This window comes from Myiozetetes cayanensis, unplaced genomic scaffold (genome assembly GCF_022539395.1).
Source record: "Myiozetetes cayanensis isolate MyiCay16 unplaced genomic scaffold, myiCay2020 scf2-11, whole genome shotgun sequence".
NCBI classification, from domain to species: domain Eukaryota; kingdom Metazoa; phylum Chordata; class Aves; order Passeriformes; family Tyrannidae; genus Myiozetetes; species Myiozetetes cayanensis.
In genome coordinates this window covers 55607079-55628249 of record NW_026087411.1, presented here as the reverse complement: position 1 = coordinate 55628249, position 21171 = coordinate 55607079, and the positions used below count along the sequence as shown (strand labels likewise).

The window sequence follows — 21171 nt, the reverse complement described above, 5'->3', positions numbered from 1 at the left end:
TAATAGCAATGTCTGAACTGCTGGAAACCTACAATAGATCTTTGCAGAGTATAAACTGCCATTGTTCCTCATAGCACTCTGTCACTGTAAGCCAGCTGAGGTAGTGCTATTTTAACTTTTCTATTGCTTGACATTTTCTTATTTTAATTGCATAATCTCTGTGTTGGGCTGAATTCTGGCATCAAAAGCCTCACCATCCCCCTCTTTTGATTGCTGCTTTTTAAAGCAAGAGGAATAAAATTAATTGCTTCTGATCCACTGCAATAGTAATTACATAGTCCCAAGTGGGACCTGACCAAGGATGAATTGCTGTTGTTACTTTCTGGCTGGAGACACTAGACAGGGATAATAGAGAACTACATCTGTTACAGTGGACTGGTTGTTTCCTGCAGCAGAGAATGATAGAAGTCTGTTGCTGTACAATTACACTATGGCATTTGCAGGTTGCAACAGCATCCCACAAAGACCGAGAAGAAAAAAAATAATAATTTCTATTGTTGTATGTCTCACTTTGCTAAGTGCGTCTGTGAAAATAGTTGGCCTGCTGCCTTTTTGCTCCTTGAATCTTCATTAGAACATCACACTGATATTACAAACCTAGCAAAATTATTCAACACAGCTTGTACCCAGCTTGTGCATGGCCTTAGAAGAGAAAAAGAAGCAGTGATAGTAAGAAGAGTTAGGAATGGTGAGGAAATGCTAGCATTGCAAAGTGACACAATCACTGCATATAGATGTTTATTTGTTGTTTCTTTCAGAATCTTAAAAAGGAAAACAAATAAAAGCATTAATATCTTTCTATATAAAAGATATATACATTCCATCTTCAATTATTTCTACAGAGAGCACTACAAAAGAAACTTTGACAGCAGGTAAAAGTGTTTTATACTTCCATATCTCAGAAAAAGATAGGAGGAATTTCGCTGATCTTAAAAAAAACCCCTAACACTATATTTTAAACACAACAAAGCATGTATATAAGAAGTATTTTTAAGTGGAAAATTAATGCATCACATTGAATTAAGTCCCTGAATTCATGCTTCTGACTTAGAAAGGCTTAGGTTGTTAAAGTTTAATGCATTTTATTTATCTTTCTGATTTCTGTACCTTCAGATTTTCTAATATGATATATTGAGTTAAACAATCCATATCTGTGATACTTACCATTAAATTATGAGGTTGAGCAACAAAATTATAAAAAACATTGTCTTGATTATGAGCAAAACTGAAATAGTTTCTTCATTCAACTATGTGAGTTTTGCAAAGAAGTTTTACAGAAAGAACATATAAGATGTAAATGGTGGTGTGAAATTTCTTGTTGGTATATACTCTTCAGAGAAAGAACAATAAGATACAGTTATGTAAATGCTTCTATAGCTGAACTAAGGCTTTATGTGACATTTGAAAGTGTGCTATCATGTGCTATCAAATACATGCCCCTTGAAGTTCTTGGTATGGATTTGTTAATATCTCTTAAATGTATCAAATTGAAGGCAAACTTTATGTAGAAAAAGTATCATGAACTTCGCAAAAATTTTCAAATTATTGTGTAAATGTGACTGAAGTTCCAGATTTCTGTCTCAGCCTCCTAACACTGAAATAAAATTGAAGATGTTTTCCTCCCTTTCCAGGAGATTTTGAAAAGTAATTTTTAAAATTAGATTTCTTATTTAGGCACTTTCAAAGTGCACCCAACTAATATATTGAAGATTTTCTCTGCAACACAATACTAGAAATTTACTTAAAAAAATAAAACCTGATTTTGTATGCATTAATTCTTCCTGGAGGTTGAGACTCCATGCAAGGTAGCAAACATTACCAAAACAAGTCTTATCGAATCTTATGCTTAGTCCTTTGAGGTGACAAATTTCACCCGATGACTGATTTTATCTTTTGGAAGCTGTTTTTATAGTCTGTGTTGCTCTCATCACATGGCATACAGTTACATCTTTAGAGTAACTGTAGGTTCAGTAAGCAAAGCAAATATACTGAAACCCTGTCATCTAACAAATATCAACCATTTTCTCAAAGTGCAGTTCTGGATAAACCTTCATTTTCGCCTGATTACCATGCAATCATAAAAAAAATCACAATGTGAATAATGTCTGCCATATCCTTAATCTCACCTCCATCCTGCTTTACAGGCACTTTCAGTCAATTATGCATATACCATGACTTCAGGGGGCAAAATGCTATCTGCTTGCATAAAGAGTTGACATTAACTTGGATTTCTCTTGGTGATTCCACCTCTGCTACAACTAGTTCTGCCTTCTGGAGGCTGGGCTACACTTCAGTCCTCAGGTGCATCACCTTTGCTGCACCAGATCACCTCTACCAGACTAAGTGGCCTTGGAAGTGTCCTGTTAGTGTTGTCTAATTCTTATGCCAATAGCAAAAGCAATCTCTAAAATGGTCTTTCAGGCTGCCCGCCTTGTTGTCAAAAATAAAACATACTCCAAAAATAGATAAGGCAAGTTTAGAGGAATCTTGTGCAGGGGTTCCTAAACAGCACATGGAATTCAGTGATAGCCGTAAATATCCAGCTACTTATTACAAAGGTTGAGTGCAGTTCAAAGAGCATACTGGGAGCAAACAGCTTTTAAAGTGGATGTGTCAGGATTTGCCAGGGATTCTCAGGGCAATCCAAATCCACAGCCTGCATGAGAACAGCAGGTCTCTCTAAGCAGTGCCATTGCTCAGCTGATCAGCATTGCTAAGCCACGTCAATCAGGAGAGAATGATACCAATGAAGCCTGCACAGATATGCTGAGCAGAATGCTTGTGATCACTCCTGTAAGGAAAAGCTGTGAAATATAAGGAGTGGTTGAGCATTTGATGGTGCATCATTGCAACTGTTTGTGAAGGTAGGTTGGTGTAAAATACTTTTCTCGGTATATCCTGCCTTGCAGGTAAAAGAGCAAGGCTGAGGGGTAGCCCTTCCCTTTGCTAACAGTGCACAAAGCTGAGGTGAAGGGTTTGGAGAACGCATGCACTGCTCTGTGCAGGCTCTGGTATCCAGATAGGCTCACTGGCTTCTTCTTTTAGTACTTGTGAAGCTAAACATTTCAGGCTTATTCCTGACTTCCTCAGTGATGTTCAACCGGAAGGAGAGGGAAGCTGGTATAAACCATGAATGCCTTGCTTTCTTGGATGTAACTGCCATAAACAAATAAAAGGTGTGAAACGCGTGGGCAATCTGCAGAAAATGATGAGATGCTGTTTCAAAAATGGTAGGCCAGAGGAGGATTCTGTTTTTCAGAACAAAATCCTGATGATGAAAAAAAAAATATTACAGATGCAAAAATGGGTATATAATGAAATAATAATTGCTAACATGGCTTTATAGTTTTATTATGAAATCATTTCAACGACCATTATCCTGTCTGAAAGATCAACTGCTGTCTATGATCTAGATACTCATATTTAGATTTTTTTACATGATTTTTGTTTCATTTTCTTCATTACTGGAAGTATTTGCATGATAACAGGATCTTTGCTTTTAAGAGTTCATCAGCTCCAGCCACTTAGTTCCCACTTGAAGTCATAATCTTCTGTTTATAATTTCATAATTGTTTGCAGTAGAGGTGATTAAGCTATTACAAACATAGCATTATTTTGACTTCAGGCAGGGAGCAAGCAGGAGATGAACTCTTTAGGAACAAAGATGGTGTTTTCATGTAAATAACCCAACTAGTACAAAGTAAGGGGGAAAAAATGAGAATATGGAACACTTCCAAATGCAATGTTTTTCACTGTTTTCTTTTAGACAGCTACAGCTCTTTGAAATACATGCTTTGCAGGACCTCACATCCTCCAGTAGAATACTTCCCTCATCTCTTATGAAGTTTTTCCACTCCAGGTACATGTCTCTGAGCACAGACAAAATATTAATTCATGCCTTAATGAGGCACGATAAACTCTCCTATCCATTAATTGACAGAAAGTTAAGAACTCCTCCAGACAAGCCAGCATTTGAATTTCCTCCTTGCTCAAGTCCCTGTCATGGCAGCATTAAGAGTGTTTGGATATTCTAACAGGAGGCAGTGAAGTTATTAGTCCATGCTGCTTGTTTTTGTTGCTGTGTGGTCTGTATAGCAGGGTGCAAGGGCTCATACGGCTGTCTGCACAGATCCTTGGTTTCTGGCCCTATCCACTAACTAGTGCTTACCATAAGCATCCTGCAGGGGTAGGGACATTTTTCACGCTATGTAAGCAGACAGTGCTTGGAAATTCAGTACATCTAGGATCTGTTAGATGGGTAAGGCAACAAATTTGGAGTGACTTCTTTCTAAATGTGCCCCTTGTTCTGTTGCTAGACTGCAATGGAAAAGACAAATGTAATTTTATATTCTGTTTAAGTTCCTGAATACTAAGAAAATTCATTTCCTTCCCTCTCACAAACCCCAAAGGAACTTATAATCCAATGATAAGTGATTATCTCTCAGAAACATTAAGTACAGAGATATATGCCACTCTTTTATGCACAAGATAACTCATTAAATTCACTAAAAGATGTACTGATTCAACCCTTTTATTATTTAAAAAGAAATACAGAAAATATTGAAAAACAATGAGGCATTTTGGTTTTGCTCCTTATAGTTGTTTTGATACATATATTGCTTCCATGAGAAAAACAGGACTGTGAGAATGGAACATATTTCTCTGGGAAACGTGCATGCTCAACCTTATATTTGGATAACGCTGGACAAGTTTTTCTGAAAAAAAAAACCACCAGAGATAGACTCTGAGAGATAAATAAGTAATGGGAACTCTTTGTTATCCTCTTTGCCTCGTGATTCCTTGTTTGAAGGTTGGAAGAGGGGTTCAGCAGTCAGTCAGAGGCAAGGTATCTGAGGGGTTATCTCAAGGTATCACAATGAAACAAGCTTCCCATGTCTGATTCTTAGTCATGTCAGGGCCTCTTGACTATGAAATTTGTCCAATCCATCTTCCCCATAAAATGCAAACCCTCGGTGCCTAAGGCACCATTCACAGGAACCAATGACTTCAACCATCAGCTACTTCAGACACACTGTCACCTCTTACTCATTCCTAATTCAGTCACCTGGCAGCCTCATTCCTGGTAAATGTGCAAAAAAACATGTGGGTATGGTACTTGAGGACATGGTTTAGTGGTGAACATGGTGGTTATGTTTGGTTTGTGGTTGAACTTGATGATGTTAAAGGTCTTTTCCAACCTTAGTGATTCTGTGATCTCTGTGTTGGGCAATTCAGTGTTGGACAGTATTGCCTAAAACTGTAGATGAACTTGACAAAGGTCTTGACAAAGACCCTGTGTATATTAGTATTAGATTTCTAAATAATTTTCTCTATCAGAAAATAATTGCTTATTCTGTTGTGCTTTGCCCATCTCAGTATGATTTCCCAAAAGAAATTTTGTAATTGAACAATTCCCAATTTCATCTTTTTAAGGAAATTTGAAAGAGGCAACTTGAAAAAATATTTGTTGATATACAAATAATTTTAAGTGAATTATTAAAAGAACAGAATTAAGGTAAAATGAATAAAGGAGTGAGGGATCTTGAGTCTTAATTTCAAAGACATTTTATGATTTGTGTGAGTTGAGGTCCTGGTCTGAGTCCAAAGTTGTTGCCTGAGGGAACTACTGTTTAGCCTGGAAATATGTTCCAAGTTTGGTCAAAATACTTTTCTCTCTGGAGCACTGTTTAGAAAGATAGGTAGAAAGGAAGAGATTGATTTGCTTTTGTTTCAAAATGATAACACTTCTGGAAGTGGGACTTTGGAGAAGTAAAAAGACACAGAAAAGGGAGAGGATACTCTTTTTCTCATTGTCATTAATGAGAACAATACTGTAGTAGCTATGGTCAGAGGTAAAGCTACCTAACCTTAAATAGATTATAAATCTAGGGAGTAGAATATGTTGGCTGAAGTTTTATATGTCAGAAATATAAAAATATGCAGCTTTTCTTTTCACAATATGTTGTAAAATTGATGTCAGGGCTTCCAGATATCAGCATGCACTAATTAAATATACATACAATTTTAAAAGAATTGGCATGAAAGCCTTTCTAGATACTGGTGCATAAACTAAGATTTTTTTTGCTTAAAAAGTACCAGCTTATAAAGAGAAAAAATGTGCTCTAATTTAGCTGGACAGATTTGCAAAGATCTTTGAAAGTGTGAAAGAAAGGGTAAGAAGGAAATGTCTCCTTTACAATCTGTTTATGGCTTTGGGACTGCGCTTTATCTTGACAAATAAGATAAAGATCATTTGACAGGAATACACTTATCTTGCTAGCAACTAAAAAACTGAATTATTCATCCTCGGTGTGAAATTTTGTGGTTTCCATTCTAAATTCAGCTGCATAGTTAACACCTAGTCTCCACAAAAAATGTATCCAATGCAATAAAACACACTTAGTGAAAATTACCTCTATAAGACCAGCATTACCCAAAGCTATAACATTCCATGAATGAAAGAGCTGTAATTAACTATTAACATATAAAATAAATTTGCAAGAGTAACATAAATATTTCTCTGGCTTCTTTCAGTATCTTTGAGGTTTGTAGAGGGGTGAGTGAACTCATGAGCTGTGCTAAATCATGCAGGAAGTCTCTAGGTGAACTCACTTGGACCACATGGAATTGCAAATATGTGTTAACCTGGGCCATGTTACGCAGGTATGTGAACAGGTGTGATTGCTGACTGCCAATTCCAGACCTAAAAATTCCATATTACAGATGCAGTTGTACCACGTATTTTGTTTTTCTAGAAAGATTTGATGAAAACTAGTATAAACTCTGCCTGTGACAATGTTACATTAATAAAGCAAATAAATAATACAAATCTTTGTATCTGTAATAAAAGTGGTGCTTCGCAAACACATTTGTAATCTTGAGTGCTGTTTAGAACTGATCCAAAATGTGAGACCAGATAGTTTAAAATGAAGCACAAGGATTTAATGTAAAAGCTAGTAAACCTTGCTAAGAAGACATCTTTCATGCTTCTTAGTAATGTTGAACAACATGAGGCTTTTTCTCAAGAATTCATTTTCTCCCGCATACATTTTCTCTTGCTGACTTATATAAGTATATGTATTATATATCAGTTAAGCATCAGCATCTCCTGAATTAAAATCAGTTAACACATGTAAAGTCAAACAAGTCAAGATAGAGTAAATTCCAGTCACCACTGCTCAAAACTAATTTCTCAGACATATTTGAATATATCCAGCTCTACATTCCCCCCCTAGTTTTTAATTTAATGATATGTCTCTGTTAATGTGTACATCTGTGTGCAGAGCGAAGGTGAGCAGTCTCAGGTCAGGAGGGATGTAATCTGGGGAGTTGTGAGCAACTGAGAAGGGATTGTTGTGGGCACAGCATTTCAACAGGAAAGTGGAGACTCTCTTTCCCACTTCAATAAAAAGGAAACTGATAACAATGGTGTGCTATAAAAAGCAAAGGAACATTTTTCTTTGTCAAAAAACCTCACCTCTCTGGCAGTGCTGCTGCAGTACGTGGACTGGCAACCACTCTGCGTTTGAACTCTGCTGTTACTGAATCTCAGTTAAAACTGAAAACCAGACAAAGGGAGCAGGCACAGAGAACACCAAAAAGAAACAAGATGTTCATTTCCTTGTTGTTTTTGTTTTAGGGCTTTTCTTTGTGTGATTGGGAAATAATGATCCAAGCGTAGTAGTGAGGGCCCTGATATCTGCTGTTTGGGCCAATTTTACCTCATTAAAGAAAGACAAGAATTATGTCAAGTTCTCCCAGAACATCAGAGCAGCCATTCAAAAGCAAAAGTCGTACTGGGATGCAAAATCCCTCCAGTTCCTGCTTCAGTCCATTAAAAAAAATATGTATTTGAAGCCTGGGGGAAGAATACAATTTAAGAGAGATTTTTCCCTTATGCAATGAACCCAACAAGGCCTTATGTATGCTGCAGCAAACTGCAGTACCTGCAGGGTGCTCATCTACCATGAAAGTCTTCTATTATCTCATTCTTTACATGAATGAAATGTGAATATAGTTCCTTCTTTCTCAAAAGCCATTACACTGATTGGATTGTGTCTGGAAGCAACAGAATGGTTTTTTCCACACAATTATTTTCAACAGATTGAAAATATATGGCTTTCCTTGTAGGTGCTGATGGAAGGTACTCTGGAGTTTCAAAGACTGTGTGAAAAACAGTAGCTCCAGTAACCTTTAAAAATGTTCTAAGTGGAGGGGAAAAGAGGAAATTTTTTAAGTGGTTAAAAATACATATTCTTTTACTGAGGATTTTTTCTAGAACTCAGTTGCCTTTATTCCTGCAAGTTATTGCTATTGATTTTAATGAGATCATAAACTTCACAAATATTCATTCATAACAAAACAAGTACCTTGTGATAAATTTAAGAAAGTTTTGGAATTAATATTGATAATAACAGTGAAATGTAATGAGATGATAGAGTAGTTACAAAGGGAGTACCAGATATATTTTCTTGGAACTGCTGCCTGTATTAATATCATGTAAAACTGTGTTCTGAGAAATTTGTGTTCTGAGTGAAGGATTATAGCCAAGCTTTTAGATAAACAGCAACCATTATGTTATCACATGAAAAAGATGTTAGAAAAAAGGCTGTTTCACATTAGCTGAGGATGTGTGTCTGTCTGTATATGTCTATGCATGAATGCCTACATGCATACCTATATGTGTGTAAATATATTCACATATTTACTGAAAGCTTTTAAACTGAAATTGAAAGAAGTGAAGGAAAACTTAGTTTGTCTAAAAAGCTACTCATTCCCTTTTTCTGTCTCCTTATTCATCATATCAATATTTTGATTGTATCTCCTTCACTGCTTTCTTTTTTAGATTGTCTAAAACCTATTTTCTAATTCAGTCCAGCAGTTCATCTTTAATGTAATTTTAACAAACCTTGTCTTGCTTTCATGGAGCAGTAAAAGCAAAGGTTTCATTGAAAAAGAAAATTGCCTCACTTGTACTGAGTTTTCTAATTTCTGTATCTGGTATCCTCACTGAATGTTTGGAGAAGGGGAAAAGGAGGAAATAGAGACTGATATTAATAAGCCCTTACTGGTAATTAAGGTCCTCAGCTTCTGATTAATTTTTTTTTCTTCTTTCAGTTTTACATACCTTGATGTCAGATAAAGCAAATGACAGGAGAAGAATCCCAGCTGCAAGCAAGTCACTTATTTTACAAATGTGAGCATTCCATGACATTGCATGAAGGAGGATGCAGGACTGCAGACCTGCAAACAGACTCTGTTTTCCCCAAAAGGGTTGCATGGTAATACAAGGTAGACCAACTCAAGAGACACGACTTCAGCAAAGAACAGCATCATTGAACTCATCACTGAACTTGAATTTTCAGTCCTGTCACATGGATTTGCGAAATTCTATAATTGCAAGGATGAGACAAGAACAGCGTCCTTCAGGTTAGAATGAATGAGCAGTTTGCCTACCTTATGAAAAGAGAGACAGGTTCCTCTCCACCATGTATATAATTTATAAATGTGCCCATGGTCACTGTGAAAATGACCTTTTGGCAAGAGTGAAAATTTGAATTTGGGTAATATTTTCCTGCAGAGTCATGAGGTAAGAGGAAGAAGGTGGAAAGAAAGGCTCCTGTCTATGTGAGAAAATACATTAACACTGATCCAGAGGGAGGGTAGCAGGCCACCTTGATGACAGTCACTCACAGGACTGCTTCATGAGCAGGGGAAATGTTCCATTTCATGACAATTTGCTGCACTTGCTTTCCTTATTTCACCATTTAAATTATACAGAAGCCCAGTATGTATTCGGGGTTCGTGTAAAAATTTGCACAACATTAAATATATGAATACATTATTGAAGAAAAACTTTGTAGGTTATATGAAGAGATGAAAGTTTATTAATGTTGGAGAACTATTGATCCCTGCTGTTTAATCTAACAGTAAATTTGATCACACTTAGTTGTTTTACCAGAACTACCTGTATAATGTGAAAGTCTCATAATATGTACTGCACATCTTCTTTTCACCCTGCAAGTGTATCAGCAGTTACATTTTTCATCACTTTCTCATGGGATTATGGCACAGTGAAGACAAAGTATGACATGAAAACCAATTTACCTCTAAAAGGAAAAAAGAAGCCATGCTGTTGCCAGGAAAACATAATTTGGAATCCCACAAAAATGAAAATACAATTTATTTAGGTTTTCTTAATCCTTTTAAAAGAGAAGAATTATGCCCCCGAAATTGTTTAACTGTCTGTAGAAGTCATGAGGGAATTTATTTTGATTGGGTGACCTCACAAAATTATTCACCACTGCTGTGATTTTTTTCAAGACAGCTCAATAGAGTGTGACTCCCAGTTCCCATTAGAATTTAATGAGAGCTGGGTCTGTAAGTCCCCCAGATTCCTTTGAAAATAATCCAGCCCATGATAAAATAATACAGTTCTGTGCATCCTTAAGTTTTGACAGTTTGTTCGTGACTGGAATATTGATTACAACAGCTACTGCCAAGCACACAGCTTGCATCACTCTCATTTACTTTTCCATTATGTCATAAATAGATCGCCCAGCTCGATAGATTATACAATTAGACAGGGCTGGACCTCTTACATGTGTTTTCTTAAAAAAAAAAAAAAAAAAAAAGCTTAATGATTACCAAGCATCTAGATTCCTTGAATAACTTAATTTTATGAATTTTAAATGTTCTGAAAAGAATAACTTCAAAGAGCAAATAAAGACCAAAGCAAGGCCAGGTCCAACAGTGGTAATTAGATTCAAGTCAAAAGTAAGCCTGATTGGACAGTTTTAAAATGTTTGTTCAATGCAAGAAACCTGGCAAGCATGTGGTACCCAAAATGGGAGCTCAATTAAGTCTTTGGAAAGGCACAAAAACATGCAAGCAGAAACATTTAGTATTATGCTAAGTTGAAAATGTATTTAGATTAAAATGACAACCAAGGTAACTGAATAAGCAATAAAAATAAAGGAAGTGAGTTGTCAAAATAAAATATATTTGGGAGTGACCAAAGCTTGGCAAGTCCTGCTTACCTGCAATCTCAATGGGTTGGATTGCTGACACCTCAAGGAATATTTTAGATTTTGTTTATTGAGTTTTGGTTTTTTCCCCTCTCCCTCTCCCTCTCTCTCTCCTCTCTCTCTCTCTCCTCTCTCACTCTTCCCTTTCCCCTTTCTCCTGTAATTTAAGTAATAACACTACCTAGAAACCTGTCAGGAATGAGAACTCCATTGTATCCCCTGTGTATAGGGCCTCCTGTACAACTGCAAAAACCAGAAATGTAGTTTGTGCTACTCAAACAATTCTAATTAGGTTGAGATAGGATAAAACTGGGATATAGAAGGAATGAGTGTCCCAGAAGTCAAGGGCATGTCTAAAAGCAGCTTAAAGCAAATTTAAATATGCTTATGGGGGCTCAAATCACGCTTCTAGGCATATTTGTTGGGACAAAATCGATCACCCAAGGAGTGATCCAACCAGGAGTTTAAGTACAGCCCCTGTTTACCTGCTGCCAAAGGGTACCTGTTTTCTTTGAAGCTGTTGTGGCAGAAGAACTTTAAGCACCGACTTAGACTGATTAGATGATGCTTGGATGATGCTGCTGCTGCTGCTGATGCTGAAGCATTCTCCAAAGCAGCTGGGCTATCACCAAACAAAATAAAAATAAACTTGTTGAAAAATACAATGTTTAAATAATATCCTAGGGTAGACAGATGTTAAATTGACTTCCTGAAACCAAGTGAAAGATGAAAGACAGATGGAGGTTCATGATGAATGAACCTGACAGTGATGTCAGGAACCTTATATCTAATGGACACCTTCAGATGGATGTAGATGGGTGATAAAGGTGAAGTTATGGATCTTCAGAATATTGTCTTCCAGTACAATTGTATTTCAATTCTATGGACTTGAATAGGCATAGCAACTGTAGAGCAGAAGATTAGTTTCTACTTGAGAATTAGCTTTAATTATTCTTAATATTGTGTTGGACTGAGGGCAATGGTTCAGGAACAGGCTCAGGAAGAATAGTCAAGTTTTTATTTGTATCATGGAATGTGTGAAATGAAGAATGGAACTTTCTGAAACATTTTGAACTTGTTCAGAAATTATTCCAGAAAAGTTTTATTTTTTTGAGCAAAGGTAATTTTCTCCTTTGTAGGAGACATAATCCTGTGATCATTTATAGTCAGTGCCGAGTTCCAAGGTTGAAACCATAGGTAGAGCTACAGGAAAGTATGCACCAGAGCAGACAGTACCTCTCCTCCTGAGGATCCATATAACCAGTTGTGATTTCACATCTGTGGATTTTTTGTGCTTTTTTTTTTCTTTTCATACTTATCTCCTGTGTGACAGTGGTTCTGATCTCAGAAACTGCTGTGTGAAGACAGGCTCTGACTACAGAGACAGCTGCTGACGAACTCAGAAAGGCTGCATGCAGATGGAAAGTTCAAGCTGCACAAACTAGCTTGCAGGTCCAAAGGCGTGACCACAAACATTCTTACCTTAAAACAAAGCCAAATTACCTAGTGGGTACCTAGTGGGAGGCATTTAAAATGTGACCCAGCAAAAACTGGTAAATGTTTTGTATGAGGCAGTATTCATCAGCTAGCTTGAGGCCTGAGCAGCCATTAGTCAGAGTAGCACTATCTTCTTAAAATACTGCTCTGTGACATTAGCAAGAGCATCTTTAAAGTTGAAAGGATCACTCTATGCTTGCTTTACCTCTACCTGCTGCTCCATCTCTTTGAGAAGACAATTCTGAACTGAGCAGATGGAAACGTAAAAGCTAAAATACCCATTTTGTTTTCCAACAGAAACATTTATTTGTGTTTGGACCCTGGAAATGTCGTAGCTCTCTTTTAACTCTCTTAAGAAATTGTATTGTTTCTGTTTCTTCAATTATTTACTTACTAAAGCCCCAGAGCATATTTACGTGCAGTGTAATTTGAACAACGGTTAATGATGCACTTTCCACTTCTCTACAAAACCTATACCTCAAAACCAGCATAGAAATTGAATTGAAAGAAATAAAGTAGAATTTAAAAGCTCAATCTGAGGATAAAGTCTGCTTAATCCTCAGATTGAGCTTTTAAATTCTACTTTATTTCAGAATCTTCAGAATCTTCAGAATTTCATAATCTTATACAGAATCTTCAGCTGCCCACACCTAAATAGTCCCAACTGAAGCACAATCTCTTTGGTTTGCAATTATCTGATACTACATAAAAAAAAAAAAGGTAAATTATCATGGACATATTATAAGGTGACCAGTATGATCGCATTTCTGAAAATAATTATGCCAGAACCACATGCAGTAGGGATGAAAGAAAGTTCTTTTTGCCTAGCTTCAGATTCACCTCAGCTTCCTGGATTTTGTGCATTTACTACAGACACACAGAAATGAAAAGATGTGGAAGAGGGGAAATGTCTTAATATGAAGAACAGCCTGAAAACTATGGACAACATATCCTCAGGGAGCAAAACTAATACAGGCATACTGTGAATAAAAATAAATGAGATGGCAAAAGAGATGTAAATAAACATAAGAAATATGAGAGCTAAAAGTTGGTGTCAGTTTCTGCTGTTGGAAATGTGTTTAGTCACAAATGATGAACTAATAGTTTGTTAAATTACTTCTAGATTCACATTGTTCATCATTAAAAGTGTCTGATATTTTGGTCATTAATGAGTTTTATATTTTTCTAGTAGCTTTGTCAGCCTTGTGTTAGGACTGATCTTTTTGCCATGTGCATGTGTTTTGATCAACTTTGAATTATTAGCATTTAAATATGTCAACAGAATATTGAAGTCATTGTATTACAATGTCATTTGTAATAAAATCATTAATGTGATAAGATGCAGATCAAAAGAGTGTACACCAAAGTGAATACAAATGATACAATACAGAATGAATATGAAAAGATGAAACATATTGAACAATAGACTTCCACTGATGTATTAGTGAGCCTATTAATGAAAATTAGTGAAAACCACATATAATGGAAAGTCAAAAAAGGAGCATTTCCCATAATATGAATATTTTCCCAAATGAGACACTTTGAAGACTGGTTTGGTATTTTTTCTGCAACCATGTGTCAAATTTACTAATTTGTCAAAAGCACTGGTTTACATATATATACATATATAACAGATAAATGCTTATGGTAATAAATAGTGTTCCAAATGCTACTTTAAAGTGATCAGGCAGACTACACTATCCTGGGCTGGTGAATCATTCAGGAAGTCATACAAACTGCCCCACAGACGGAAATCTAAGCCAGATTCACAGTGTGGAGGTTGCTAGATCATGTGTTCTTTGAAAGACAGCTTATTAGGAATCCTACTGATAAGGCACATTTACTGATCAGGTTAATCCTGATGTAGGTGATGTAGAAACACTTCTGGACATGGAGAAGAGAGTCTTTCCAGTCCCAGCTTGATTTCTAAACTAGTGAGTTATTAGCTATTCTCTAGTGAGTGGGCAGGTCTTTCATTTTATTAAAAGAGTTCAGTCTCAAAAATGGCATTGCCTGCCTGCCACAATTACATTTTGCTGTCAGGAATATTATGACACCAATATCAGCTTCCTGAATCTTTGCCCAAAAGCAAAGAGGAAAATCATGAAGCATACTAATCTTTATAATTAATGTCATGTTTTTTTCATACTGTCTCTCTATAAATCTTGAAAATAATTCTGTTTCGGTCTGGATCCTTATCATCTTTAAAGACTTTGTAACAACATTGTCAATATGACAGATGTTCTTGTGTGTAGCTGTAACTGAAAACAAGAGCAATATATTGCTGATATGATATATTTAAATATAGATAGATATAACAGAAAACTCACATATGGTCAACCATAAGGATAATACTAATTCCTACATCTTCTATATTCTGAAATGCAAAGTTCCAGCCCTTAATAAGTGGCAAAATTCTCACATTCCTGCACAGAAAAAATACACTGCCTCTTCTAAACCCATGCATATCTTCTTAGTAGTATAGAATGATAGAGAACATAACTAAATTGAGCCATAAAAATTGTTTTGTTTGTGTGTAGGATTTCAGAGAGAGGAGTAGGCAAAATGGATTTATTTTGATAATGTAAGACTGCTTCATGTATCAGAAAAAGCATAGTTGACTGCACTTGAATTATAGTAAGGATTTTCAGTGTTGCCAAATGGCACATCATGTAACTTCTGGTTTAATAAAATTGAAATGTTTGGTAACAATTTATAGTTATTGCTTGAGAGTTTTATAATCTATATTTACATTAACTTAAAGTGGTTGAGATATGTGAATTTTAATTCTTCATCCAGAAAGTTATGTAGGTCAAATATAGGGACAACATCAACAGAAATAAAGTTAGCAGGTAGAGAAGAAAAAAATCTTTAGGGGACTCTTTAACCACGAATCAGTAACTTCACCTAAGATAATCAGTTGCTACCCTGGGTTTATTTGATTATCCAAGGCTCAGGACGGAGAAGGACTGGAAAATTATTTGAAAATTTCTAAAAGCAAGCAACAGCTGTGAGAGCAAGTGAAGAGACTCATACCTGGAGCTGTGGCACACAACCAGTGCTGTGTCTTCCAGTGTATCAACAGATACTTAAAAAGAGAAAAAATGAACTCCAGAGATGTCTCAATAAAAAAGAAGGCCTGATATCTTTTGCTTTGTCATACAAATCCTTTGTAATGCAGCACAGCTTCACCCAGATCTTTGGAGATAGGGGCTCACAAATACAGCATAGAATATTTTGATGTGTGATCTTTGCTTTTGAAAAATAATGTTCTCAGTTGCAAATCAACACTGATGTGGAAACCAAAAAGTAGGATTACCTGAGTTGTGTTTTTGATATAGGCCAACAACATGAACAAGAAAAAACAGCAATACTCAATTTTTAATAAAGTTCATTTATGATGAGGTTATTTACAGAAATTATAGAGGAGTGGAGTTGGAGTGTTGGTACTGCAAAGAGAAATTACTTATAAAAGCAGCAAGAACAGAGTTTTGATTTCTCTGGTGGAACAGAAGAGTATGGTTCTGGGCAACTTATGCTTACAAACATTTGAAACTGTAAAATATGTAGTTCCTGAAGAGGAAGAGTGTAACTAATGAAACATATGAATTTGTGCCCTCATTCTTTTAAATACAGACTACCAACTTCATGATTGCTGTTCTTTACCTGTGGTACTCTTCTGAGCAAGCCATAATATTTGTAGTGGGTAACTTGGTGCTGCAGATGTGCTCCCAGGCCAGCTCACTCCCTGCAGCTATGTGGGTCTGCCTGCTTCTTCTTTAGTGGGGACAGTAATTCTGGACATTCCTCCTCATTTCTGACTTTTCCTCACAATTCTCATAATAAGTTATCTTTGAGATTCCAACCTCTCCTTTAGATCTGATAGATTAAAAATGTATTAGAAGGGGGTCAAGAGACAGACAGACAGACAGACTTGATCAAGCAGGCCTTATTTCCTTAGAAAACCTGGCTAAAAAGTGAAAATGTAACCAGTGAGAAGAAAAGCAGAGAATGATTAATTTCTGTATACACTTCTGAGGAAAAAATTATTAAGACACGTTGTTACCTAAGAATGTAATACTAGTCATGTACCAATGAGCCAGAGGCTGAATGGCATATAACTGATCATGGAAAACTAGGATAAACCAGTCCACAGTAAACCAGCATTGACCAATCTTACTGAGCAAAGTTGTTATGAGGAATACACGACTAGATGCAATGCAAGTAACTTCACTAAAAAAAAAAAAAAAAAGGAAAAAAGTAATTGATATGAAGCAATTCTTATGAGCTCTTCACCGCTTTACTGAAGTGACATAGTTTTTTAAGTCCCATGTGCTTGGGTCAGTCTCTCAACTACAACAAATAGAATTGGTGGCCTAAATTCTGATAGTTTTTACACTATTGTCACGGGTAAGTAAGTTCCCTGAAGTGAAAGAGTTATTCAGATTTGGAGTGTAAACAAGAATCCAGCCTGGGGACTTCTTACACCAGTATCTTTTCTTGACCCTTGCTGTAAAGTTATGGGATGGCAATTTACTTGTGCTTTCTTAAACCATAAAGATGACAGAAATCAGGTAAATACAAAATATTGTAAGTCTATCAACAATGTAACTCATTAACCAGTGACAGAGCCTTTGCTTTTTTACTGAATCTCTTGGCCAACTTGAAAGAATTTTCTGTTACATGGTTTTTGTTGTTGGTGTGTTTTTGTGTGTTTTTTTTTTTTTTTTAATGGAATCCTCAGTTAATGTAGTAAACCTTTAAAATCCCAATACTTGCAAACCTTTTGTAGGATTGATTATTCCTACTGCGTAGCTTTTGCAGGTTGTTTTTTTAACACTACATAAGCCTGCAAACATATATGTAGAATGCAAAAATTGTTCTTCCTTACTCCATTTCACTAGAGGTAATTCTACATGTGGTAAGTACTCTTACTTATTTTTAAAGTGGAATTATGATATCCAAAATAGTTTCCAGTTGAGAAGTTGTTATTATTTTAGTGGAGGAAGAGAGGCAGCCTTTCCAGGTTCTATGCCTCTATGTTACAAATTTTAGAATAAATTTTGAGATGATTCCTTTCACTGAATATCTCTTACAATCCCTTATGCTTATTCATGGCCTCTAGTTGCTACTAAGTTACTTTAAAGTTGAATTCTGCTGGAAGTGCAGAATTTGGAGATTTTTTTAGCTCAAATGAGCATCAGTTGTGCTCTGACCATGTATATACACATTTGAAACTAGAGTAATAAATCTGAAATGTACTCTGGTCATAAGACAAACTCTCAAATTGTAATGAGTTGTTTGCCATGTTGCTGCTAATCCATGTTGCTGCCCATTACAGTGCGCTAGCTAAGTGGTATTTCTAAACTGCTCATTGTGTCTTATTCTTTGTTGATTTTTCTCATTCTGTGTATTTGAACTACTTTAGCTGGAAGTGCTTAGCTGAGAGATTCACAGAAAGCACACATAGCATGGAGTGAGTGACCTATGAAGTCAGACATGAAAGATTCCAGTTTGGCTATTTTTCAGTGTTGTTTCAGTTGAATCTGAAGCACTACTAGCTGTGACATTGCACAGCAGTCATTTTGTTTCCTCATGCTTCCTAGACAGATTTATAAATTTCTTTTTCCTTGTTATGATTTTTTTTTCAGTTGTTGCTCTAAAAGGGAAGAAGAAAGAAAATACCATATTTAAATCTGGAATAAAAATACATTCTCAAATACCTTTTACAATTGGTGCTTTGAGAGGAGGGTCATACTATAGAAGTATTTGAGGTTGGGGTAGAATATCTATTTAATGAGTTCTTTGGCAAGTGAATAGCATTTGTTGTTAGCAAGAGCAAACCTTTTTTTCTTTTTCTTTTTCTTTTTTTTTTTTTTTTTTTTTTTTTTTTCCCAAGCAAAAGCTGTGCAAGATAGTGGAACTGAGGATCAAAGTTTAAATACAGTTTGCTCTGCCACCTGGTTTTGATCTAGAGCTCAAGCGTATGACTGGCAACACTCACTGTCACAGCAGGGAGGCCTGGTAAAGAGGGACAGAGCAACATTTCTCCCTTTATTTCTCAAATTGTGAAAGGTGTGAGATTGACAGCCTTGGAAAAACAAGTGTCCTATTTTATTCACAAAGAAAAAAGATGGCAGAGCAATCATAACAAAATCTTCTCCCCCGGTGCTCTGCCCATTTGTTTCAGACCTGCTTTAGCTGAACTGTCTGGAGGGGGTGAGGAGATCACTTTGTCTTTTGACCGATTCACTCTTTGTCCCACTGCTATGACTCCCCACCAGGGTTCCAGTTGTGGTTGTCGTATTTTCTTGGGTAGTTGCCACCTGTCCATTAGAAACTGGCCAGGGACCAGGAATTCACTTCACATTGACCACAGAATAGATGTCATAGGCTCAAATTAACATTTTAGACCCTGAGTCCGGATTTGAAACAGCAATTTAGAGATGAAAGCCAATGTATCTCTTCTTCCTCGTCACTTATTTATGGAGTTACTGTGTATTTGAGCTACATTCACATCCACTTGATTAGGTTCTGTCTATTGTAAACTTTGTCTACATAATTATTATTTCTGTTTTTAAAGAATCATTAAAGGTCTGAGGCAGATTAGCCCCCCTTTAGCTGCAGGCTGTAAAAACCTTGGTTTGTCTTCCTCATCTGACTGAAGAAATTCCCTTCCAAGTCCTGTAGCTGGCTTAAGGGTTCATACAGGTCTCAAAGAACAGCCTGACCCCAGGAATTAAAAAGCCCTGAAAACCTATCCTTAATGATAAATGGGAAAACTTTGTTTCTTTATTGTGGTATACTGACCATGGGAGAAAGACCACATAAAAAGCAAAAAAGATCAGTATTAGAGATAAGAAACACAAAGATGTCCAGAACATGAAAACAAAATGAATAGGTAGATGATTAATAAAATTGGAGTCTGGGTATTTTTTTTTCTAGAAGTTGTCCAATTGAGTATAAAGGACCTTTTAGGGGATGAAGTATTTGTCACTATATATCAGAATCTAGTTGGTGAATTAGGGATTTGTCAAAATTGCACAACTGTATCCATAAGGTCTGTGGTCATAGCAGTGATTTGTCTGTAAGACTATGGCATTAAAGGAGCTATGATATGTAAGGATATTGGTAAAGCTCTGTACTGTGGACATCCAGAACAAGATACAGATGTACTAAATTCTATCACAGGGAATAACTACCATAATAATATACAAAGTCATGAACAGGGAGATAAAATTAAAAAAAAAAAAAAAAACAAACAACAAAACCCAAACCAGCGGAAACCAAATTACTAAAATAAGAATTCCAGTCATGTTTGCACAAAACCTTTTTTTCAGTAAAAGGAAAAGACCATGAACTGGGAGGAAAAAGTAGCAGTGTTGGCAAGAATGTATTTTCACGTTGTGGAAGATGGAGATGGGAACACTTCTTTTTTTTTAACCTTTATCAAAAAACAGGCATTTGCAATGATTTATACTCAAGGCATTTGATTTGCAGAAGGACATAGTGCTTTGAAATAGTTTGCTTTGAGATACCTTGCTGACCAGTGCATTCCTTACATGCTGTTTGCTGCAAAGTGTCTAAAATGCTACGCTACAATAGCATATTTCTTTGGTTTGAGTGAACTCCCCAAAAGGATGTGCAGTTGAATTAAAAAAAATTTACTTACCACACAAATTTAGGTATCTGTTTTTTCTGACCTGAAAAATGGATGGGCAAAGCTGTCTGTCACTCTAGTTGTTACCTTTAAGGCTGTACAACAGCAGTCAAGTTATGGTTACAGTTTGAACTTCCAGGGTTTTTTTTGATTTTTTTATCTGTTTTGTGGGGGTTGGTTGGTTTGTTTCAGGTTTTTTGTAGCCAGCTTCATTTCATCGAAGTTTTTCTAATCAACAAAGAACACCTTGTTTGCTTACTCTAGCAGTGCCCACCCAGCCTGGCCACCAGTCAAGGTCTCAGCACCGATATTGATTCCATGTTTGACATCTCTAATGAAATAAAGGACCCCATTGCCCTCTTCCCAAGGGAAAGAGGTATCCACAGCAATTACTTTTAAGTCTGAAGAAAAAAGAAAAATGTTTCATTTTTCTTTCCTTCAGTGAAATCTGATCCCTGCAACTTAAAAAAGAAAATTTATACTGCAATGATAGTGACTTGTTAGTTCAGAAAGAAACAGTGCTTAACACACAGTGGTTTCAACGAGGTGCTGTATCAGCTTTCCAAACGGCATACTTCCTTAGTGTACTCATCACGCATGATCAAATGTAATGTTTTGTCAGTTTTTAGACACTTTGCTATTAGAGTTACATCTTTTACTTCGTCAAACTAAAGCTGCTGAAGGACAGATTGTACAAATAAACATCAGTTGGAGTGTTTTTAAAGAGCAATTGTTTACTGATTGAAATACAAAAACTGTTGCTCATGCATGGAGATCAAATTACATGCTTAAGGGAAAGCAAGCTATGTAATTCGTTGACTCATGACTCATAAGAAAGATCAGGCAGTATCTTTTGATGTGAAGACATGCAGAATCTCTTGTCTTAGGTGGAGAAGTAGATGACAGGTTTTTCTTAAAAACAATGCCACTATATATAGCAATCTCACAGCCATCAAAATGTAATCCTTCTGTGAAGGGGAGCTGTGA

General features: G+C 36.2%; 1 long non-coding RNA gene across 1 annotated transcript in view; it reads left to right on the top strand.

The window, feature by feature from the left end:
* The window catches only part of LOC126640761 (uncharacterized), a 56761-nt gene extending 47504 nt beyond the window's left edge, over window positions 1-9257 (top strand). Inside the window, exons 2-3 of the long non-coding RNA XR_007629129.1 lie at window positions 6535-6663; window positions 9118-9257. This is a non-coding gene — a long non-coding RNA (uncharacterized LOC126640761). The remainder of the gene's footprint in view (window positions 1-6534; window positions 6664-9117) is intronic.
* The last annotated feature ends 11914 nt before the right edge of the window (window positions 9258-21171 follow it).